Source organism: Uranotaenia lowii, chromosome 3 (assembly GCF_029784155.1).
Source record: "Uranotaenia lowii strain MFRU-FL chromosome 3, ASM2978415v1, whole genome shotgun sequence".
NCBI lineage: Eukaryota > Metazoa > Arthropoda > Insecta > Diptera > Culicidae > Uranotaenia > Uranotaenia lowii.
Genome location: NC_073693.1, coordinates 328,396,453 through 328,422,645, shown reverse-complemented (window position 1 = coordinate 328,422,645; position 26,193 = coordinate 328,396,453).

Genomic DNA, 26,193 nt, shown 5'->3' with positions numbered 1-26,193 from the left:
AGCATACTTACCATATGAACAATCATCCCCTACGGATGATTTAAAAAATGTCATTTCATTCTGTGAATCACAAAATACACCTCTTGTAATAGGCTGTGATGCCAATGCTCATCATTTTGTATGGGGTAGCTCAGATATCAATCTGAGAGGCTTAAATTTAATGGAATATTTAAGCAGCACTGATTTAGAAATTCTAAATGTAGGAAATAAACCAACTTTTGTTAGGTGTGACAGAGAAGAGGTGATTGACATCACACTTTGTTCTAGAACAATTTCTCAGCAAATTTCAAATTGGCATGTGCCTAACGAAGAATCGATTTCTGACCACAGGTTTAGGATCTATTTTGAACACTCAGGTGAGTTTTTAGAAACAATTACATTCAGAAACCCAAGAACAACTAATTGGGACCTTTATTTGGAGCATATTGCTATTAAATTTCATGGATATACACCTGAAATTACTACTCCTTCTGAGTTGGATGAAGTGGTTGCAAAAACTACCGAAATTATTTTAAATTCTTATGAAGAAGCGTGTCCCGTACGAACGTTGAAATTCAACAAAAACAGTACACCATGGTGGAACTCAAATCTCAGTAAATTACGAAAAAACTGCAGACGCTCTTGGAACCGAAGGCGCACGGAAGGTTTTGATGCCTTCAAGTTGGCTCGCAGAGCTTACCGGAAAGCAACAAGAGCTGCCGAACGCTCAAGTTGGCAGAACTACTGCACAAACATTTCAAGCTTGCACGAAGCAAGTAGGTTAAATAAAGTCTTAGCCAAATCAAAAGATTATCAGGTTTCATACCTTAAAACCCCTAGTGGTGATTATACATCAAACGACGAAGAAACATTAAGTTGTCTATTCAATACTCACTTTCCAGGATGTGTTGATCAAGATTCATCGATAGAGCCTGAGTTCTTTTCTGGAAGTCTAGATTCCTTGCATTTTGCTCGGAAAATAGTTACTACAGAATCGATCAAATGGGCAATCGATGGTTTCGCTCAATACAAATCTCCTGGAAGTGACGGTTTATTTCCAGTTTTGCTTCAAAAAGGTTTCGATCATTTCAAACACATATTAAGGAAAATAATGATAAGCAGTTTTGCTCATGGATATATTCCTAAACTTTGGCGGCAGATAGCCGTGAAATTCATCCCTAAAGGGGGACGATCATCATACGACGAAGCCAAAAGCTTTCGTCCTATTAGTCTAAGTTCATTTCTATTAAAAGCACTTGAACGTTTAATTGATCATCATATCAGGCAAGAATGCCTTGTCCAACATCCGCTTAATGCGACACAACATGCATACCAAACAGGAAAATCAACATTAACTCTTCTGCACAACGTAGTACACAATATTGAAAATAGTTTTTCACAGAAAGAATCATGTCTAGGAGCATTTCTAGACATAGAAGGAGCATTTGATAATGTCTCGTTTACATCAATAATGGATGCGGCACTACTTCATGGAGTGCCTAGTGTTATAACTAACTGGATTAGCGCAATGCTAAGTAACAGGAATCTTCATTCGTCTTTAAGACAGGCTTCAATAACAAAAGTTAGCACACGTGGTTGCCCACAGGGAGGTGTACTATCACCTCTTTTGTGGAACCTAGTTGCAGACGGTTTGTTGAGAAAACTCAATGACCGTGGAACACCAACCTATGGATTCGCAGATGATTATCTTCTGCTGGTAAGAGGTTTGTGCATAAGCACATTATTTGATATAATGCAACAAGCTCTGCGCTCTGTTGAACGATGGTGTTCTCATGTAGAACTTTCAGTTAATCCTCTAAAAACTTACATTGTTTTATTTACTAAAAAACGTATCACCCGCGGGGTGCGCCCTCTGCTGTTTTATGGTTCCGAAATCACCGTGTCTAATCAAGTTAAATATTTGGGTGTCATTCTTGACTCCAAATTAAACTGGTCTGATCACATCGAATTCAGAATCAAAAAAGCATGCATGGCCTTCGGACAATGCCGACGTGCAATCGGAAAAAACTGGGGACTCAAACCCAAACATATTCACTGGATTTACTCCACAATAGTAAGACCAATTCTGGCCTATGGGTGTCTAGTGTGGTGGCAGAAAGGAGAAGTTGCAACAGTTCGGACTAAACTAAATCACCTTCAAAGAATGTGTCTCTTAGGGATGTCCGGATCGTTCACTACAACTCCTACTGCAGCACTAGAGGCTCTGTTTTCTATCAAACCTCTACACTTGTTCCTAAAACAGGAAGCCTTCTCATGTGCTTTTCGTCTACAGGCAGTTGGTTTCTGGCTGTCAGGAAATATCGAAAGATCATCGAGTCATACAAATGTATGGCCTGAATTAGTTAAATTAAACAAGTTTAATCTAGCGCCAAACGATTTAACACTCTCGAGTAGTTTTCCCTACATGGGGTTTAAAGTCAAATTTCCTTCTCCTCAAGAATGGTTATCAGGTTTCGTAGAGGACCAAATGTCCTCTCATATTGTATTCTATACTGACGGTTCATTATCAAACGGCCGTGCAGGTGCAGGAATTTACTGTCACGAGTTGAACATAGAACATGCTCAACCTCTAGGAAAATATTGTACAGTCTTTCAGGCTGAGCTATATGCTATTATGTATGGAGTGCAAATTGCACTTCAAAAGAAGATTATGTTCAGAACAATTTATTTCTGTTCAGATAGCCAAGTAGCTATCAAATCACTCAGTGCTTCCAGTTCTAGATCAAAACTGGTAATCGCATGCCGGAAAGCAATCGAAGAACTTGCTGAAGGCAATGGATTAAACCTTCTATGGGTACCCGGACATAAGGGAATTTTTGGAAACGAATGCGCCGACGAACTCGCTAGAGCTGGGTCGGAAAAGGAATTTTACGGACCAGAGCCGGCTGTCCCAATATCACCATGTTGGTTCAGAAACCAAATTCAAACTTGGTCCTCTAACCAGCATGAACGATACTGGGAAGAGTTGGACACTTGTCGTCAAACTAAATTATTTTTAGAAAAACCATCTCCAATCATATCGAGTTACTTATTAACTTTAAATAAATCTCATTGCAGCATCTTGATCAGAGCACTCTCCGGTCATTGTAGACTCAACTATCACATGCACAACATTCAGCGTGCTGAATCTCCAGTATGTGGTAGTTGTGAATCAGATGTGGAAGATCCCTTCCATCTTATATGTAACTGCCCCTCATTTGCCAGACTACGTTTTCGTACTCTGGGATCTTACGCTTTAAGCGAATCTGAGTTTAAGAAATTAAACTTGAAAAACATTCTATAATTCCTTACCGAATGTAGAAAAGAGCTTTAATGCTAATAATCCCTAGTGGAAAGGCTTTATGCCATCTTAAATAGATTGAATTTATTTCTTCCTTTTATAGGTTTTTCAGGTTTCTCAGGTAAATGATGAAATCTTGGATAAAAAAAAGGCTAGGCACAATTTTCCCGTATGTTTGGATAACGTGCCGCTATTAAGCCTACCCCCATTCTGATACCTGATACCTGAACCATGAATTTTAAATTTTTTGGGTTTCTCAATGTATGGAAAATCGCCATTTTTTCATGGTCACGCTGCATAACAATACCTTTTTTCATGGTTTTTTTCGTCAAAACGATGAAATGTATGGTCAAAAACTATGAACTGTAATGTGCATTCACGGTATCGGGGACAATAATAATCATTGTGTAAACCACACAATATATGGTCTGTGAGCATGGAAATCATTGTTTTTTCATGGTGCAATCCTATTCGGGAAGTCTTCATAACACGAGAACTGATCATGCAAATTGAAACAAATGTTAGCATGGGAGTGTATTCCGGTACGAGGAATGTTTTTATGATGGTTTGGAACCCCGCCATTTTTCAGTGCGGAGATAGGAAGGGTAGAGGGTCCTACAATTTGATATATAACTCAAGAACTAATCAAGCAAATGGAACTAAATTAGGCGTGTAAGGATGTTTGGATACGAGGAATGTGTGTAGGTTGTTTGAGACGACTCGCTTCTTCCAGTGGTGAGAAAGAAAAGGGCGAGGGGAGCTTCACTATTCCAGCAAACGGAGCCAAATTTGGCATGAAACAGGTACACTCCTTCAAAGGGGTGGATGAAAAGGGGGAAGGTGGGAGCTCTCTTACAATTTTCAGCATAACTGGAGAGCTGATCGAATAACTGGAACCAAATTTGGCATGTCAGTGTATACGAGAAATGTGTCTATGATAAATTATAGCCACTTCTTTCTTTCAGCAGGGAGATATCAAGTGGGAAGGGGGGCTTTCATATACATTTTTTTGCATGGCTCGAGGATTAATCGAGCGAATGAAATCAAATTTGGCGTCAAAGGGTATTTGAGTACGAGAAATATTTTTATGAATATTTATTACTTGGCGAGTTGGGCAAATTTGCCCTAGCCATCAAAACCCAAAGAAAAAAAAAATATTACTCACTTCTCCATCTAATGAGAGAGAGGGGAAAATTGGGAATGGTGTGGTATTTCAATACGAGAAATATTTCTATTTGAAACTATTCCATTGTTACAGTGAATCAGTGCAGTGAGATCATATCAAGCAAAAGGGACCTTATGTTATAGGTTAGGTTATTTGCGTACGAATAATTTGAGACCCTTCTTTTTCAGGGTAGAGTCGATAAGAAAGAGGCGGATTTCTTCATATTTTATTTGGCACAACTCAAAACTCTTATCAAAACAAATGGAGCGAAATGTGACGTTTTTCAAATACTTAAAATATTTCTCTGGTATAGTTCGTGAACCCTCCCGGCAATGGAAGGGGGAGATATTTAAAACTTATGAATATTATAAAACAGATTATAATAATATGTTGAAAACAAATTGAGAGATCAAGTTTCAGAAAACTATTTTAACCCTCATCCGTCCCTGATATTTTTACCCGTTCCAGTCCGTGAAGTGTCAGTTTGACACTCCTGACTAAAACCAATATATCTCTCTCGTTTCTCAACGGATTTTTACAAAATTTATAGTTTTTGAAAACCTTGTAACGTCACTCAAATATAATTCTCAGACAATTGTAACTTCTCTTGTATTAACGCATGTTCCCTTAGCTTTAGAATGTTTATAGTTTTAAGAGTCAAAGCTCCTCTAACATCGTACTCTAATATTTCGTTATCATACACCCATCCTGGTTCTGGAATCCACTGCTACAGCTTCGTGCAGTGTTAATATCGCTTGTTTCAAATTTCACGTCACAGAAACTCATTGTAGTTGTCTAACCAGAGCGCTAACTGGTCAGTTAAATAAAAATATATTAAAACAAGACTCTGTGTTCTGAATCTTCTGTATGGTAAAGCTACGATTCAGAGGTACTAAATTTTGTACCTATATTTACCTTCCACTTAGTGTGTAAATGTCTTTTGCCCGACTACATTTCTCTAATGTATGTCAGAATTTCACAAAGTAAGTTAAATTGCTTGTTTATTGCTTAAAAATCCCTTTGTGGATAGGCTAAATGCCAACTTTGCCATTATAAAATCGTTTATTTGCCCTCATTGTAGCATCCTAGTTATAACATTTTCTGATCACTTTAGACTCAAATCTCCGGAATTTTGTATTTGTGAATCAATTATGTATGATTCGTTTCAGCTCATATATGCCTGTTTTTCGTTTGCTAGAAAAGGTTTCATGTACTCTCGCCTATCCTGTAATAAGTATATCTAATTCTAAGAATTTAAACTAAAATAATGTTCTGTCTTTTTTCACCCAATGTGGTTATAAAGCTAGTTCTTTTAGAAATGAGGCACTTTCTTATGCTAAGAGCTCGTTTACTAGTAATCGGACATCCAAAATTTTGACAGCATTTTGCTGCCCGTAAAAAGTACTATCTGATCAATTTTTTCAAAATTTTAAATTTATGCGTTATCGAGATACGAACGATGAAACAGAAAAAGAAAAAAATTGTTTACACAATTTCCTTCAAAATCCGTCATTATTAAATTGATAGTTGGACAAAACCGGACTTAGTTGGACATTCGCGACTTTATCGACGTTACAGTTGGCGGATCGTTATTGAAAAACTTATCCGGTACAACTGTGTTCGATGTTTACTCTTGGGCTCGAACTCGCGGACATCGGCTCAGGAGACAACAGACTTGCCAACTGAGCTATATCACAAGCCCAATTATTTTATTACTGTGTGTGAGTGGTGTAAAAGTATGCAAACATTGTCAAAAATGTCCACAAAGTTCAAATCAAGCATTGGAGTGAAGTAAATGGCAACTTCGGTTTAGAGTAGGGTTACCAGATCCCGCAACACCAAAAAGAGTACATCGAGATCATTTACCCGAAAAGTCAGGAGAAACGATATAACTTCGGTTTTTCGGAGCTTCCAGCAATCAGGTTGATACCAGATCCATTGGTCCCGGATGGTATGCAAAACAGAAGAAAATGATATACACATTTCGTATTATCACGGAGGCCAAAACTACCTCGAATAAGCGGGGTTCAACTGCAATTGGAAACCGAGATATTTCCATTAAATCAAATTCTGTTAATTTGTCAAGGTACATTATTCCAAAGTTGGATTATTCGAAAAGATAGCAGTATTAAGGTGTAATGCTGACAAACCACAAAAAAAAAAACATTATAAAACAATCCATTTAAAAAAGAGCTTTCTTTATTGACGCGTACATTTACTTAACAATCATTATTTGATATACAAGATGGTAAAGTGCCATAAAATAAACCATAAACAAATTATTTGATATTAGACACAAATGCCATAACGCTGGTAAAGTGTCAAAAATTAAACTTTAAAAAATATTTGAGATTTGTGCGCATTTTAGTATATTACCCAAATTGTGTATTTATTGACTACTGTTTGCATACTCAAAGGCGCTTATCGAGCTGACTATATGACGACTAAAATGCATGTCAATGAAAACAAGATGTTAAAATAATTTGTTGTTTTAGCATAAGATGTGAAACATCCTCATAAAATGGAAGAAATACGTATATTTTTCAGATCAAATCTCTTTCAACAAAAAAAGAGTACATTTGATGAAATTTCACAAAAAGAAGAGTACGCCCATTTCTCGACCGAAAAAGAGTACATGTACTCTTAAAAGAGTGCGTATGGTAACCTTAGTTTAGGGTCATCAGATAAACTAAATGTAGATCGCTGAAATGTCAAAAAAAAATTTCTCCGATAAGCTGAAAGTGTTGCCTAGTGAAAAGTCATTCAAACCTAACCTCAAACAACAATGTTTTGCTAGTTCCAGAGTTCGTAAGCCGTACCGAGGCTATGGGACAGATGATTTCTGGTGAACGACAAAATTTATGAAACACCCCATTTCAAATAAATTCCAGCGTTTGAATTCCATAACATGTCTGCTCGTGGCAAGGTTCCCAGTATATTAAAGTATGTATTTGCTGGTTGTTTAATATAAAATACAATGATTTGCTAAAATTCTGTCTTTGTAGAAAAAACAACAATTTTCAAAACAAAAACTTCTGTTTTCGCTGTTTTCAAAAGCCTAAAAAGAGTAATCTAGTATGTACACTTCGCAACCTACGATTTATACTATCCGATTATACTTTATGTTCAATCTCATGATGGTTTTACTTCGTTATTATCAGATTTTGCCAGCAGAAATACCATTAAAAACGCTTTAATGTGGCTCAAAAATCATCAAGTTTTGTCAAGTTCGAAACAGCTGTATCCACTTAATTTCTTTTGAAAAACATGTATTGGACCGAAAAGTAGCAGAAATTGAAGGAGGAGAATGTAGCCACCTAAAATACCGATTAGACGAAGTATAAGTTTGAAAAACTGATCAATATCATGTCTGAAAAAAGTGTGCGCCGGCCGTTGGGAGGTAGCATGAAAAAAGTAGAAATTTTTCTTACAAAAAACGAAAAATATTTTTTTTAAATTTTTTTTATGAATTATTATAAGATAACCTTTGTTTCCTTCATAGAAAGTATTTAGATCAAACGAATGGTTTTTGAGATACACGCATTTGTAACTGTCCCATTTCTGAAAGAACTAAGCTTTACGCTTCAATGTTTCAAAATCCCTTTGTGGATCGGCTTCGATCATGCGCTATACATTAAATTTATTTTCTAATCCTTTTTATGGTTTTCAGGTTTCCTAGGTAAATGATGAAATCTGTGTAAAAAAGGCTAGGCACAATTTTCCCGTTTGTTTGGATAACGTGCCGCTATTAAGCCTACCCCTTTTCTGATACCTGGTCAAAATCTCCTAGTAAGCAGCAGTTGATTTGCTTCGATTCTCGAAAGTTTATTGGTGTGTAAATCTGAACTTTCAATGATACAATAAAAAATAGCGCTTTTTGATGAAAAATGATTCTGACGACAGGTAGAAAGATTTTTTTACCATTTTCCGCAATTGTTCATAAAACGATACAATTTTTTATAGGAATTTAACACCAAGCTTCCCACATTTAAACGATTGAAATTCAAATTTTTGCTTTAAATATTGGGGTTTTCATATTAAATTCAAATAACATCACCCTCTTCGGGCTTGTGATATAGATCAGTTGGCAAGTCAGTTGCCTATTGAGCGGATGTCCGCGAGTTCGAGCCCAAGAGTAAAAAGATCGATCACAGTTGTACTGGATACGCGACCTGCCACGTTGATATAAAGTCGCGAACGCCATAGGACTTATGCTACACACACATACAAGAGGTCTGTTGGGCACACATCAATGGTTTTTATATGCGGAAAAAGCCAAATATAGCTAAAATGTTGTTTTTAATTTAAATGAATGCGCCTTTTCTCTAAAAAGTGCCTATAAGTGAATTCGAATTATTGGCTAACAAGTGGAAATAATTAGGTGAATATTCGATTGAGTAGCAGTGCAGAAACTAGCAGAACAAAATGGGAAAAATGACTATTATGTTTGAAAGGTACATTCAACGGTTCCCCCAGATCTTTTGTTGAAGTATTCGGGTCTATCTTTTAGAATTTGAAACCCGGAGGATGAAATTAAGTGTTTTCGTTGCTGAATTTATAAAGATCTTTAGCAATATTTCCTCTGCATCCTCAGGAAACGGTCGTATTCTTTACAAAATCTTATTTTTTTTTTCAAAGAAACTCACTAGAAATCAGAAAAGAAATTTGCAAAAAATTAAACATATACACTGGCTACTCGAAAATGTGCTATATATTGAAAAACATTCGATAGTTTTCAAAAATGAATTCCAAAACTAACATTCTTCCTTGGAATTGTAATCATTTCATATGAAGCTGTCACTTTTGTTTGCCCAACAGTATGCTTATACTAATGCACTGTGCAAAAGCCCTATAGAAAGTAAAATGACTGGGTATAATCAAAACAAACAAAGAATCACCTCTTTGTTAGTTCAAAAGTGAAAATCTTGTAGAAGTGAAATTTAAATATTTCGTTTAGTAGCGAGTAACGAGAAAACATATGTATGAGAAAAAATGACTCTGACCTCGAATCACCATGCGTCTCCATTTGAGTTTTCAGTTAGTTTAAAGTTGGTGGTATTCCTCTTACAAAGGAGGTTTTCAGGAGATTTGAACAATTCAACTGAAACTGAACCAAAGCAACCAGTTCTTTGAAAATGCAACACCAACCGTGGTAAAGGGGTAGGCGGTAGGTACAAATAATGTGCATTGTTGTGCATTGTTGTTTTAATTTATCTCGGCCGAGGTCGGTCGGTCGGTGAGTAGTATTTTGTTTAATCATCGCAACCAGCGAAGGAACGAATGCTGCCGGAAGGCAGCAGCACCGTGTGCCCCGAAGCAACGTGGAATCTGTGTGTCATCTGTGCGTGGAAGTGTTGTCCAAACAATTTCAATGCCAAAAGAGGCGACGCGGGGCCCGTTTTTTGAGAAAGGAGGTAGTTTTTGTTGTTGAGAAGAATGGGACCAGGAATGGGGGGATGAAAGTCTTGTTTTCTGTTATTTGAAAAAGTGGCGGCGAGTGGTGAGGTAGGTAATGTTTTCCAGCGAGATGGTGCCATCCCAGGTGGAGTCGGTGTCGTTTTGCAAGCATCCCTTCATGGACGAGAGGCAGCCGGCGGCTGCCGGAATATCGTCGACAAAAACAGGGGAAGGGGGATGAGAAAATGTAAACAATTTTCCCGCGCTCTGCGTTGCATGATCATCATCGTCGTCGTGTTAGCCTCCTAGTTTTTTTTTGGAGGAAACATTCCGAGAGCACGCATTTCAAACGAAACAAACGAGACTACGAGAGACTTTTGGGGAATGTGGCAGCAGCACGAATTCGGTCGGTTGTTAGAACTGGGAGAGAATCCCGATAGCATCAAAGTGATAGTAGCGCCTCCATTCTATAGAGACAGGCAACAGCTGGTTTCGTTCGACGGATCCGGACCGACCGAGAGACCGACTGCGATGCGATGTTTTCCGAGGCGGATGTGAACGGATGGCGGATGCCAACCAACCGACCGGATTTTTCGGTTGGGTTGGATCACTTTGTCGGTCGACGTCGCGCCCGGTGGACGTTTCCGTTGAGAGCTGCTCTGCTGTGACTTTTTTCGGGAGTGATTGTTCGTTTCCTGGAGGGGTTCCAAGAACCCTGTTTTTTTTTGGTGTCCTGTTGTTCTAGGGTGATACACTTCCAGGAATTGCCATCCCATAGAGGGACTGGACCCAACAAAAAAAATTCTAAAAAAAACAGAACACCCATCGTACATGGACCGTTGTCCGTCGGGGGAAAAGTTTTCCGGATCTGCCGTTTTTTAAGCCTCGTGTTCACAGGGCTTTGGATCTGGCGAGTTGTTTGTGGGAGTCCTACCAATAGGAAAAAGGGGGTGGCTGGCTTAGAAGTAAAACGGGGCGAAGTACCCACCTGTTGGGAAAATTTTCCGAAACCACTCGCTGGGTTGTCGGTTACAGTGTTCCAGTGGTTTTATGCGAAAGTGTGCGGTTGTCTGTGTGATTGGCGGGGCGGCGCGTTTTCTCTGTGACAGGGCTCAGATTTCGGATGCTGCATAAATAGGAAAAAATAACAAATACAGAAAAAAACTCACATACATCACCATCGTCTGTCCCAGGTCCCAGGGTGATCGTCGGGTACCGATGGATGCTGCCAAAAAGGAGGTAATCTCGGCGGGTTGAGTTTATTTACAGTAAAAACAACCATCACCGTATTCACACGGTCCCGCGTCTCGACCGTCGAAGTTTTGAAAAGTTCCCGAGGAAAAGTGGGGAAACTCAAGAGGGATGATTTTCGAGCGTATGATTCCAACCGGTTGTTTTCTGGATGCCGATTTGAAGTTTTTGTTAAGTTGTTGAAACAAGTACCGCGCCAAGACGCGGCATGATCGCGGCAAGTTTCCCAGATCAAATAAATAAAAGTTGATGTTCCCAGATTTAAAGTAAATATTTTCTGTGCAAACTCATTCAGTGTCTCATCCGTGTGTGTGTTCTTTGAAGAAAAAAGGCGTTTATTCTGTGTCGATACTCGTTTGTGAATCACCGTTAGCCGAATATATACGTGTATCTGAATATTTGCTTAAAATCTAATAAGATACCAGGTGTGGTAGTGTGGTCGCAAAAATTGTATTAAAAGATAAACAAAAATGGTTTAAGTTGCTTTCCACGCACTACGGAATCTCAACCGAGCGCTTTCTTCAACGTGTAAATTGTGATCTAAGAAAAAAAATGTTTAAGATGCAACCACCCTCTCTCCCAAGTTGTACGCTGAATGTGTGTTTATAAATGTTCTATAATACTCGATTGGTTGAAGCCAATACGAGGGAGCGCTTAACCGCAAACGTGGATTGTTATCAGTAGTGGCAAGCTAAAAAGCAAAAACTAGATGAGCGTACTTAGCGCTGATTAGTGTTATGCGCTACAGATTTTAAGCCGCTCATAGCTACCGTTGCGGGTGCAGTGCTAAATAGTTTGAGTAACCGTCGTCAACCTTGAACTTAGAGAGCTTAGAAACAGTCTGTACTGCATTGTACCGGAAATGGTTTATGCTAATGTTGTATTGGGTATCTTTCAAGAGGTGTAAACGTATAACAGCGGAACAAGCTTTCAAGCAAGAATTCCGTAAGTTACTTCTAAGAGATGCCGGCAGAAAAAATAGTGACAAAAGAAAGTGAAACGTGAGTTAGCAGCATTATCACTAATTGATGTTGTTAAACAATTTTAATCTATGCAACTGATACCGCACTGAACGCGTAACAACGTTTAACCCAAGCTAATAGGGCTGCTTCAACTGAAGGTATGTTAATGCTTTTTATTACTATTAATTAATATCAAAATTTTAAGTAATCATTAATTTTTAATTTAAAATGACGGTTCTTAGTTCTATTTTTGTTTAGACCAGGGGTGAGCAACCTTTTGAAACAACGGACCAATTTGTGTTTAAAATTTTTTCGGTGGGCCGCACTTAAAGTAACCCTGATCCTTTTTTTAATAACTTTGTTTACCCATTCTGGCTAGTTGCTGTTAAGCCCTTCTTTGCCAAATTGGTCAACGATTGATTATTTGCAGAGGTTTATGGATAGTTAATACTAATTATTACAATAGAAATATTTAAAATGAACATCAACCTTTTTCATCTTAATTTTTTTTTAATTAAAAATAGACTAAAATAGGAATCCGCTTTCAATTTGGGTCGAACCACCAGCCGCAATCAATTAAAATAAGTTAATTTTTTATGGTTATTTTTGAACAATTTAATTTTCTTTATTGATTTGAACTTCATTGCAACCATCCGTGCTTCTAAAAAGAGACATCATTTGCATTGCTCTTTTTTTAAAAAATGCGTTTCATGGCTTATAAAAAATATCGGTGGTGCTTCCAAGTAAAAGTCTCTAGCAATAACTCATGGTCAGACTTTTTTTTTATGTGGAAACCGCTGTCTTCTTAGCGATCGACGTTGATTCGTTATCGAAATTTATTGATTCAATTTTTTTTTCTGTGCATATTTTTGAGAAGCTTTTTTTACAATTTGTAGTTATATTATAAGATTATTGCATTAGAATGTTAGGCAATGTTTGAAGTTTCCATAATTTTAAGGAATCTGAAGCAAATTTAAAAATATGATATACAGTTTTGATTCCTAATTCTTTGTTTAACAATTTTCAAGGGATTTCTTAATTCAATTAAATTGCCACTGCAGGAATAAAGTTTCTAAGGCTGATTTATGGAAATTTTTGACATTGATATATGAATTGCCAACATTCATTCCTAATATATCAATGTTTGATCATGATTTTCCGAAACAAAAATATTTCACTAGTTAATGGTTTCATTATTTGTCAATTTTTCAGTGCAAACGAAAAAAGCCAGTTTTTGCCAAATTTAATTTAAAAAAATCTTTAAAAAAACTGATCTTCTAGAAATACTTACCATAAAACATTATTTTTGCATGTATGTATGTATGTATGTATGTATGATCCATCCAACGACCCCCTGAGCTGGCAGGTATGTTATGCAAAAGAGCCAATGTTAATCTTTTTGATTACCATTGTCCAATCGCGGGTGCTGGTGGTGTTAGCTCTATTGAAATTCCAGTAACCCATTTCAGAATGGCAACTGCACATCCCGAGGCTACTTTCATTGCCAATAAGCCCCGCCCAATCATAGCTGCATGACCAATTGGGTCATGCAATTATGATTAGACTTTCCATCTTTTATTGTTGACATATCCAGATACAAATTAAATATAATTGACTAACTATATAGAATTGGCACCCTAATATGTCCAATAAATGATAGACACGTATTTAGTTTTTAGTTTTATTCATTTATGATTTTCATTCTGTTATTGGTTGATAAAAAAATATTAAAAAAAATATTGAAAATTAATTTATGAAGAAAATACGAGAGTGCTGATTAGACCTGTGATAAAAATATTGTTAGTTATTTCAAAAACTGTTGAAAATAAAGTATTGGTTGTGAAGTCCATCCATGCTCCATTATTACCTATAGGGAATTAAAGGTAAGTATTCATGTTCTACCATGTAGTTTATGCATTATCTATAATATTAAGAATAAATAAACAATATACACAGAATGCGAGATTGAAAAAAAAATAACAAAAAAAAATTAAATAGAGAAAAAAGAAAATAGTCCTGAAATAAAAATTGTTTGTTCAATTTTCAAAAAAAAATTTAAAAAAAATGAAAATAAACAAATAAATTTGATCATTCAGTTTCCAACAAATTTTTCGGCAACATTATTTTATTACAAAGACGATAATAACAAAATTGAAGATTCAACACGACGGGTAATAAACTTAAAAAATGTTAGCTATCTTTAAAAAAAAAAAAAACAAGAATATATGATGAGACCTGAAACAAGCAATTATTTTGTGGTTTGCAGATTCTTTATAAAATTTATCAAATAGCTGTCAAGCTTTATTGACTATGTATTTTTTTTTTCTCATGATATGCTAATGCCAAAAGAATTTATAAACAATCTTTTTCCTTTAAAAAAATTATACTTCTTTTTTTCTTATCATTGCTGAATTTTCACAATATTGATTACCAATCACATATTAAAATATATACTAAATTCTCAACCCTAAGTTGTTTTAAGGCTGATACCTTATTGTCTAATGCAGTGGAAAAAGTGATGCGAATAAGAAAAAATAAACAAAAAATTACTTTCAATACTACTAATATAGCTAGCGTTAAACGTTTAAATTTTTTTTTTGTTTCGATTATTTCGTTTAAATTTGAATTCGGTATCGAATTTTGAATACGGCGAATGCGCCAACATCACTGTTTCGAGAAAAACGCGTTCAAAGTTTGACATCTCCATAAGCTCCCAGCAAAAACTTTATGTTGTCTTCATTATTTCTCGAAACCAGTTATCCTTCAGTTAGCGTTGTACCATCAAAAAGTAGGTCTCCAAACATACTTTATCACCATGCTGATAATTGCATTTGTTTACACTTGGCGGATTCGCCCTATTCAAAAATCACTACCGAATTGAATTATTCCAAGTTTTTTGCATGGCATTTCCAACACCTTTTAAACGCCTGAAGAACTGAACGCCTGAAAGATTCTACCAGAATTCAGCTTGTGTACAAATTTGCAAGAAGTAAATGAAAAGTAATGTTAACCTGATGAAATATTTCCTGCTAGCAAGAAAGACTGAGACTAATACCTTAATGTGTAATGAGTGAAACCAGTGATACGGCTTTGATGAACAGAGCACGAATAAAAAAAATACAAAAACACCATAATTTTTATTAGCATAAATCATTTAAATTTGAAATGAAAAGCTCCCGATTTTTTTTGCATGGGATTTTAAACGCCTGAAGGGCTGAAATGCTTTTATCAAAATTCCGGTTGCGTACAAGTTTGCACGGAATGTAAAGTTCGTATGGGAAGTAAAGTTTAGGAAATGAAATATTTTACGCTAGCATGAAAATTTATGCTGAAAAAATTTCTTAGTTTTTGAACCACGCATTATTGATAAAATTTTCTTCTTTATTGTTAGTCTAAGATTCAAAATTAAGGTACTTATCTTGTGATTTCCGCGACTGGTTCATCAGCCGCATGTAGAGTTTTGTGTTCCTCAAACTGAATTGCACTTCTGGAGGAATCCGGAGGGCGTAGCCTGAGCCCCATCGTCCCCGACACCTTCTACTCAGGTGAGACTTTTTCTCGCGTGAACAACGTAACAGCAAGAATCAATCACAGCAAGCGACGAAAAACCACCCATGCAACTTCTCGGATTGCACCCGGAACTAAACGTTAATTGACCCGATATTTGCGATGTTTTCTGAGCACTTAACACTTATTTGACGTATTCGAAGAAATTTTTAATTTTTCCAGAGCATGTTTCCTTTTCAATTTTACTCCAGAACGACGGCAAAAAACAAACTGTTTTGATTTTTCGCATCAGAATGCCACATTTTTCGTCATTACGCGAAAGAAATAATGGAATACCATGGATTTTCAAAATGTTCTTCTTGCACGTTTAGCATTTTTGCACAATTTTCATCAATTTGATGAGGCCAAATTTTCACACTTATTTTCTATAAATCGCCAAAGAAAACGTGACTAATAATCGCTTCCACGGAAAAGATCACTGCAGACCATGAGTTATAATCACATCACAAGAGAACAAAAACAAAACACGTTCGCACCTGTGGTACATACCAGTCATGAGAAACGAAAAATAAGAATAAATGGATTGAAAATCCGATCAAATGATACAAGTTTCGGCTTATATCTGCTGTATCATTCGATATTTGAGGCTAAATTTGGTTTTTTAGTAGTCTAATAGTTCAAGCTTTTCCTTTGGAAACTTTAAATACACAAATTAAACTCTGTATCAGGATTAATTTAGAGAAAAATTCGAAATCACATATCAAATTCCTCCAAAAAAAAGTGGTTTTCGCGATGCGCTTGGTAGGATTGTCACTATCACGGACATCTCTTTCGTTTAACATAGCAGGGCGCGCCCAGGAAAGTCATTCTTGTAACAGTTGTAAAATTATATAGTGATGGAAAAACCTAGTTCAACGAGCAAGCCGTGTTTCAGCAAGATGTCCAGCAAACAGCCGGTTTCGAGCCATTCGGGTCCCAGCCGTCCGGGTTCCAGCCAGCCGAGGACCAGCCAGCCGAGGTCCAGCCAGCCGATGAAATCGATGGCGTCCCGCAAGATGTTCGAGAGGGAGCTTTTCGGAGATACCGACGACATGGACATGGAAGACGGCCCTGGTTACCACATTGGCGTAGACGGTAGCAAGGATAATGCTCCTGTGAGGTAAAGTATTGTGGACAAAAGTGTAACAAGGCAATGAAGAAACGATTGAGAATTAGTAAAAAAAAAAGAAAAAAGAGAGGTGAAAAAAAATACGAAAGAATAGTTGAAAATGCATTGCACGAATGAGAAAAAAAAGAGACAATGAGAGTACTAGTGAAAAGAAAAAAATGTGAAAACAAAGTAATAAATCAGTACATAAATGGAATGAAAGTATGGTAAAAAAAAAGAAAAGTTTAATAAGTTCTCATTGCCTTGTACATCAGTTCTTAAGCAGACAATTAAAAATTGATCGTTTCCAGTAAACCGAAACGGAAGAGTTCAATGTCCAAAGAACTTCAAAGGATTTGTGATGAAAATAAAAAAAAATGCGGATAGAGCTTGAGAAGGCACAGGAATCAATTGTATCTCTACAGTCAAGCCTTAAAGCTGTTCAAGATCGTTCGGAAATTGACTTTTCAAGTGCGACTTCAAGTACCCGGAAAATTCCAAGTAGTTGCGAAGAATCACGGCTTTCATCAACTTTAAATCAATTTTCCTTTTCGTCTTTAAATATTCCGGAGTGCAAAGCATCAATGGATGATGAGGACATCAACAAACATGATTTTTTAAGATGGTCCGAACTTCTTGAGGATTCTCTTAATCTATCGGGAGTCATGGATGAGGCTACAAAATTTACGGTTTTCCGAATTAAAGCCGGAAACCGTTTATTGGAAATATTGAGCAGCACAAAATGTAGTCCAAACTCTCCAGACCAAGTTATGTGCCCCTTTTCAAATGCTATGGATAGGCTGAAAACATATTTTTCAACTAGTTCTGACAAAGCACTTCTTCGAAGAAAGTTATCTTTAACCACTCAGAAACCGGATGAAACTGATATGAAATATGTTATGAGAATTGCAGCAGCAGCTCGTCTCTGTGAATTTGGAGAAGAAAAGGAGTTCGATGAAATATTAGAAGTGATTTCTCAACACGCTATTCGAAAGGAAGTGCGCTCAACTGCTCTAAAATTACAGTTCCGCAAGAGTTCGTTTGAGGAACTTGTTGCCAAAATACGACAGTTAGAGGTGATAAGAATGAACGAGGAACATGTAGGACGGAAACATAACCAAACAGCGACATTGGCCCAAGTACAAGCACCAGCAGAAATAAATGTTTGTGCTTCCACTAACGTGTCTCGTTCATTCAAAAGTTCAGGCGGAATTCGCTCAGGTCGAGATCAATGTGGTAAGCCTTATAGAGGTTCTTTTCAACAGAATCTTCGATTCCAATCATCGGGAAATGTATATAAACAAGGCACACAATTTCGTCCATCATATTCTTCGATGGAATTTTCTGAAGGTTGCTTCCGCTGTGGGAGTGTTTATCACCGGGCACGCACTTGTCCAGCTCGGGACGAAATTTGCACTGGTTGCAACAGGCTCGGGCATAATCAGAATGTCTGTCGTTCAAAAATCGGCCCAAGTAGGCAGCTAGCTATTGAACCTCCACCTGTCACGAAAGGTTCTGATGTTGAGAAAAAGGAAGACATCTTAAAGATAACCGATGTAAGTGATCCTGATGTTTAAATAAAATTCGAAATTTATTTAATCTGAAAGAAAATGTTTTATCAATAATAAACTAAAATCAAAATGTTTCAATAAAAGAAAAAAAAAATTAAATAAAATTATGTTTTTTTTTTTGTTTTAAATCACTAACAGGACTTTAATACAAGCAAGTTTGCTCAGATCAAAGACAGTGGAATAATTAACGCTGAAATAGCTGGGTTACCATGCCAGTTTTTAATAGACTCGGGAGCTCAAGTGAACACAGTAACGTTGGATGTTTTTGAAACACTGTGCAAAGAAGAAAAATACCTTTTACAGCTTTACAGCGTAAATAATAAATCAGATAGGACTTTGAAAGCATATGCAACGGAAGGCAATATAAACGTTTTACATACATTTGAGGCAGAGTTGTACATTTCGAATGATCGTCCTAAGGTACTGGAAAAGTCCTATGTTGTCAAAGAATTAAAGTCTTTATTGGGCAGACCTACAGCTACACGATACTGTATATTACTTTTGGGTCTTCAAGTGCCAATAGTTTGTTCAAAAGATTCTGCAAGCTGCTTTGGAATTGACAAACACACTGTTTTTCCCAAGTTTAACATTCCTCCCGTTCAATTACAATATGATAAATCAAGACCTCCATGTCGTAATGTGTTCATGAATATTCCAATACCCATTAAACCATTGGTCGAAAAAAGACTCAACGAACTCATGTTGTCAGATATCATTGAATTAGTAACCGAAGGAATGGATACATCCTTCTGCTCGTCTCTCATGGTGGTACCGAAAGGTAAAGATGATTTTCGGTTGGTGATTGATCTCCGTGGTCCAAATCAATATATTCAAAGAACACCTTTTTCTATGCCTACACTAGAAGAAATTCTGGCTGAATTGAACGGCGCGGAATGGTTCTCTACGATTGATTTAACGAATGCATATTTCCACATTGAGCTACATAGAGACTCGCGACATCTTACAAATTTCTGTACGGAATTTGGTATGTTCAGATTTGTTCGATTACCGTTTGGCCTCTGCAATGCCCCGGATATATTCCAGGAAGTCCTACAAAGGAAAATTTTACACGACTGCAAAGGAAGTAAGAATTATTTGGACGACGTGCTTGTATACGGAAAGACAAAAGAAGAGCACGATGTGAACTTAGAGTTGGTTGAATTGCGTTTAAAAGAGCACAATGTAAAGATTAATACAACGAAAAGCGTATTTGGCAGCCAGTCTGTTAAATTTTTGGGGTTCACTCTTACAGCACAAGGCTGGAAAATTGAGGAGGAAAAATTAAGTGCGATTAAAAATTTCCGGAAACCAGAATCTTGCTCAGAAGTGAAAAGCTTCCTTGGATTAGTAACGTTTATTGACAAGTTTCTATTGAAAAGAGCGGATAAAACAAAATACCTACGACGTTTAGCAAACTCAGAGTCATTTTACTGGACACTAGATGAAGAGAAAGAATTTCAATTTTTAAAGAAAAACGCATTAAGCACAATTCAGACCTTGGGTTACTACAGCCCCTCAGACAGGATCGAACTATTCGTGGATGCTTCAACAGTAGGCTTAGGTGCCGTCTTGATTCAATTTAATGACCAAGGAATTCCAAGAATATTGGCCTGTGCCTCCAAGGCCTTAACAGTGACAGAAGCGAAGTACCCCCAAACTCATAGAGAAGCTCTGGCAGTGGTGTGGGGTGTGGAACGATTCAGATTTTATCTTACTGGTAGATCATTTGTTGTCCGGACGGATGCTGAAGCGAACGAATTTATTTTTGGTGGTAGTCATAGAATCGGCAGACGGGCAATTTCCAGAGCTGAAGCCTGGGCTTTAAGATTACAGCCTTTCGATTTGACTATAAAAAGAGTCCCTGGTAAAGATAATTTGGCGGATGTGTTATAACGAATGATAAAATACGCACAAGAAGCTATTCCGTTTGAAGAAGACGATGAGTGCCATCTGCTATATTCTCTAGACATTGGACGGATGGGAATAACATTAGCAGAGATCGAATCAGCATCAGAAAAAGATAGCGAATTACAATCTTTGATTCAAGCTTTGCTGTCAAATGAGTGGCCAACTTATCTTCGGAAGTTTGAACCTCACAAAAAAAATATACCGTGCAGGCAATTTGATTCTTAAAGACAACCGAATAATTCTTCCCACTGAATTGCGTCTGAAAGCGTTGTATTTGGCTCATGAGGGACACTTTGGAGAAGTTGGAATGAAAAGAATAATGAGAGAATTTTTTTGGTGGCCCAGGATGTCGGTAGAAGTTGAACAATTTGTTAGAAACTGCGACTCTTGCCAAGTATTATCTAAGAAAAACAAACCAAACCCGATTACTAGTAGAACATTGCCAGAAGGGCCATGGGAATCTTTACAAATTGACTTCTTATTGGTTCCACGATGCGGATCAGGAGAATTTTAAGTCGTTGTGGATCTGTATTCACGGTGATAGCATCGTCAATAGATATTGATAGAAAGAAGTACTGATTTAGTTGACTTTTTCAGGTATTTACATGTCTCTGAGATGCACAGCACTTCTGCAGAATGTATGAAATTTTCAAGAAATGGGGTTATCCCAAGTTTATTCAGAGTGATAATGGCCCACCTTTCAGCAGTCCAATGTTCATTGAGTTTTGGGAAGAAAAAGGAATCAAAATACTTAAATCGATACCTTTGTGTCCGCAAACTAATGGCGCCGTTGAAAGGCAGAATCAGGGTATAATCAAAGCCCTGTCAGCTGCAATAATAGAGAAAGTCAACTGGAGAAGAGCATTAAAACAATACGTTCATAATCATAACACGTTAGTTCCTCATTCTCGTTTGTACATTACACCGTTTGAAATGCTCGTTGGATGGAAATACCGTGGCACATTCCCTAGTCTTTGGAGGGACGTAGGTGCTGCAAAACTTGACCGTGAAGATCTTCGTGAAAAAGATGCTGAAACCAAGCTACAAAGCAAAAAATACTGGGACCAGTCACGAGGAGCGAAGCAGTCCGATATAGCTGTCGGTGACATGGTGAGAATACTCCAGCAAAAGAAGCGTAAAACAAACCCCTCATTTTCATCTGATTGGTACAGTGTTGTGAGCATACATGGTCCCAAGGCTGTACTCATAAGCCGGAACGGTGTTTCTTATACAAGAAGTCTGAATGATTTAAAAAAAGTTAGCAACTGTGAGCGACACCAAGACAGTGAAAATTTTCCACCTGCAGTAAACTCGGGGTATGGTATGGTAGACTTATCAAGTGATCAATCAGTTAATAATGAAAACATTCCCGAGGAAATTGCAACTGGACGACAAACTCGACGTCAAATAAGAAAGCCGGTTCGCTTTGATGATCAATTTATTTACTTTATATTTGAATAAATCTAACGTTCGCGTATACCTAAATATATATAAAAAATAATCTCAAAATAAAGGCATTTTAGTCATTTCATTTCATATAGAAAATAACTGTGTAAAACAAAGAAAAGAGTAGAGACGGAGAGTATTGTGGTACATACCAGTCATGAGAAACGAAAAATAAGAATAAATGGATTGAAAATCCGATCAAATGATACAAGTTTCGGCTTATATCTGCTGTATCATTCGATATTTGAGGCTAAATTTGGTTTTTTAGTAGTCTAATAGTTCAAGCTTTTCCTTTGGAAACTTTAAATACACAAATTAAACTCTGTATCAGGATTAATTTAGAGAAAAATTCGAAATCACATATCAAATTCCTCCAAAAAAAAGTGGTTTTCGCGATGCGCTTGGTAGGATTGTCACTATCACGGACATCTCTTTCGTTTAACATAGCAGGGCGCACCCAGGAAAGTCATTCTTGTAACAGTTGTAAAATTATATAGTGATGGAAAAACCTAGTTCAACGAGCAAGCCGTGTTTCAGCAAGATGTCCAGCAAACAGCCGGTTTCGAGCCATTCGGGTCCCAGCCGCCCGGGTTCCAGCCAGCCGAGGACCAGCCAGCCGAGGTCCAGCCAGCCGATGAAATCGATGGCGTCCCGCAAGATGTTCGAGAGGGAGCTTTTCGGAGATACCGACGACATGGACATGGAAGACGGCCCTGGTTACGACAGCACCCAACGAATGCTAAACTTGAACTCCATAAAACATTATTTTTGCATGAGGTTTAAAAAACAACCATTTTGCCATGGAACTTAAAGATGCTCGTGCTTATATGTAGCTTTAAAGTAAGTATTCCTGATTGTCTTACATTAGTCATTTCTTACATTAGTCGCAAAATTTAGCAAAAATTCATATTAAATTATGATGTAGATATGGGTGCAAGAAAGAATTTTTATAATTATTTTTTACAACATTGGTAAATTTTGAAAAGGATTGATGAGTTTGGAAGAAAAATTTAGTACTTTAATTAAGCTCAAATTGGCCCGGATATTGTGCGGTTTTTGGATGGGAAAATTTGAAATCAAAGTCCGATTTGAAAAATTTCATGATCGAATTTTGAAAACCGACCATATTAATTTTAAAGATTGACTCAAAAAACTGACTTGTGCAAAATTTCAGCTCAATCGGACTTGATTTAGGGGTGCCTCAAAGCGCTTAAAGTTTCTATTTTTAAAACCCTCAAAAATCACCAAAGGACCCCCCTCCCCCGCCAAAGTAAATAGAAAAAAAATGAATGCATGAAATGTCTAAAAAACAATTGGTCAAGACTCGACTTACTGGGACTTATTCGGTTTTCCAAAAAAAAACGTCCGTTTTTTTTCGAGAAAAAAAGTCCCAGAAAACCGATTAAAAGGATCTTAGAAGCTTACTCATCCCTGCTTGAAGGATGTATTCATGTATTCAGTTGAAAATGTAAGTTCTCATCCACACTTTCAAGTTCTATAATCAAAGTCAAGGAAAAGTCCATTCAGCCGTCATCATAGACCTCGAATAAAAAAATATTTTTGGAAAAAAAAAAACAAAGCGTTCATCTTATCTCTTTTTGATTTATTTAATTCTAATCTTTACTCTTTGATATTGCCTTTACTTTAAATGAAAATAATTCTTATTTCAAAATTGAACCTCAATCCTCAGATGATGGCTGAACATGTTACCTCTGTATCATGGCTAATGGTTGGATTCTTAGTTGTTAAAATACCAACCTGAAATAATTTTCCATAGCCTTTTCAAAGTAGACGAAATGAATTAAAATGTAGGGGAGAATGGGGATACTTGATCTTATTTTCTGGTTTTCATCATACCTTTTTGGGAAAATTTAGCTACTTTTCTATTATTTTTTGCACTTTCTTTTAACGTGTAACTTCAAGTTTACATGTTCCAAAAATTAGAACGATTCTTAATCCCGTTGATGAATGAGAAGCATTTTCGTGGGACGACAAAAATAGTGATATTTTTGAAGTTAAGGGAGGCTTGATCCTTTAATGAAGGAGACTTGGAATAATATTAGTTATTGGATAAATATTAGTAATCTCGTGATCAGAAACTATCACGATCCATTCAGAAGTAAAACATACCTTTTTGAACTCTAGGAATTATAATAAACATTTTAGGAAACTTTATTTGGAAAAAGTTGAGAGTTTACCATAGCATAGAAAATATGGCGTTTTAAAGTTCATATAATACTTTGACAATTGATATACTAGACTAATTATTTTTTAAATAATTTTTTCATGCAAAGAACATTTTAAAGAGATGAAAAAAAATCTTCATGTCACATTTTGTGAAATTTTTCAAACAAAGTTCAATAACTCAAAAAAATATTTTATTTCGTAAAAAAATCTAAAGCTTATAACATTGTTGTTTTGTTCCATTTTATTTATTATTTGTTAAAATGTGCAAATACGTTCAGTGATATTACTTTAAGCTGCTTTGCAATGCAAAAATTGGTCGAAATATCGCATTAGATTTCTAAAGGGCGCTCGCATTTTGGCGAATAAACAAAATAAGAAAACAAAAGGGCCAAAAAACCAATTTATTCATTTTTCACATAACAATCACGAAAAACTTGTATTCACCTATAGCGGAATGAAGTTGTGCCTATTTTTAAGGAGTTTAGATACTTATTTAGGAAAATTATAAGAAACAGTGAAGTTGATTATATTTTCTGAAACTTCAAATCCATTTTTCTTAAAACAGAGATCTAGGCTTAATGATTTTTGTAAGACCTAACAGTTTCGAGATATAACTAAGGAATCAAGTATCCCCAGGGATTTACGTCTGTTTTCATTTTCAACGACTTAAACTTACTTGAAAAATTTTCCTGCATGGAGATTTGAACCTGAACCTGCGGGGTGAAAGCTGAGCTCGTTACCTTTGTGCCATGGCTGTTTTTCAAATCATTGGTATTTAAAACATCTTTTTTAAACAATTTACGGGATATCCTTTCAAAGCAGGCGGGATTGAAAAAAGTAAACATCCAGCTTCAAATATTATAAACAGGAGTTGTTAAACGAGGGCAGCTATACGAAAGAAATTATCCTTGCCTTCAATTTTGCACCTCATGAATCGATGGTAACCTTGTGAATTATTAATTTTTTCTGTGTCGAACATTTGAAATTAAACGTAAGTGCGCGAACTGAATCTTAGTTTTTTGAATGAATTTGTTTAAATATTCCTAAATATGTGGGCCGTCAACAAGCCGCTGCTATTTCCGGTAAAATCCAATTTTTAATTTCTGCAGAAACAAATTCAATAGGAGGAAGTTATTAATCTGTTTCTCGTTTTTTTATGTAACATATTCGTACATTTTAGACTATCTGGCTAAAATCAGAAAACAAAATTGAAGGAAATTATCAGAATTACACGCATTCACGACAAATCCTTGCTTTCAACATTGGGAAAATTATAAGTTCAATCGGCCAACATTTCCAAAGTGTCCATGGATGAATTTCCCGCCGCGATAGCCTGCCTTTAACTTTAACCCTTTAATGCATAGTGTTGTTTTAAAACAACACTAATCAAAATCTAAGAAAATATCAAAATCGTATTGAAATGAACTAAGAATTTCAAAAAATATTTTTCAATTTTGATGGGCCATAACCTTTATAATACTCAAAATAACGACTTCAAACCTGTTGAGTTTTGTTACTCGAATTAAAATGTTATTATTGAACTGAATCAATAACTGCAATTCTCATTTAAAAAAAGTCATGCATTAAAGGGTTAATACCATCTGTTTGTTGTAAAATAAGTAAGACACGGAATCGGAATTACTATTTTTCTACTAATGTAGAAAACGTTATAATTTTTGAAATATAGGCAGAAAGTGAATGTACACTGCCGGCCAAAAGTTTGGGATCACCCACTAAAAAACATGCAAATTTTGATCGTTCATATCTCAGCCGTCTTAGGACATATTGAAAATCTTCTGATCTCATTTGAAAGATAATGAGCAATAGCTATCTCGGAGGTATTTTGCCCAAATATAATGCTTTAGTTTTGAACTTCAAACTTAACCTAAAGTTATAACATTTTAAAAAAATCGCACTCAATATTCAAAGCCGATCATCTCGGGATAGGGTGGACCAAATCTCAAAATTTGAGTGGCATTAGAATTCCTGTTCTTTACTTCTCAAAACACAATCAAAAAATTTTTTGAAAAAATTCAAAAACGTATTTTTAATTAATAAAATAGACACTTGAGTTGTCGTCCAAAAGTTTGGGATCACCTCTTTGTATGGTGAGTTTGGGATCATTCTTATAAAAACATGCAAATTTATTTTATTCATATCTTTCTCATCTAACATCGTATTGCAGATCTGAAAGGTTCATTTGGAAGCTAAGGAATTGTTATTTTTTAATAAATTCATTCAAAAATTATATTTTGAAGTGATAACCATAAAAAAATCACCTGAAATTTATTGTTTTTTTGAAAGTTCCCAGATTTTTTTAATAGTTCTCACCTTAAAATATAATTTTTGAATGAATTTATTAAAAAACAACA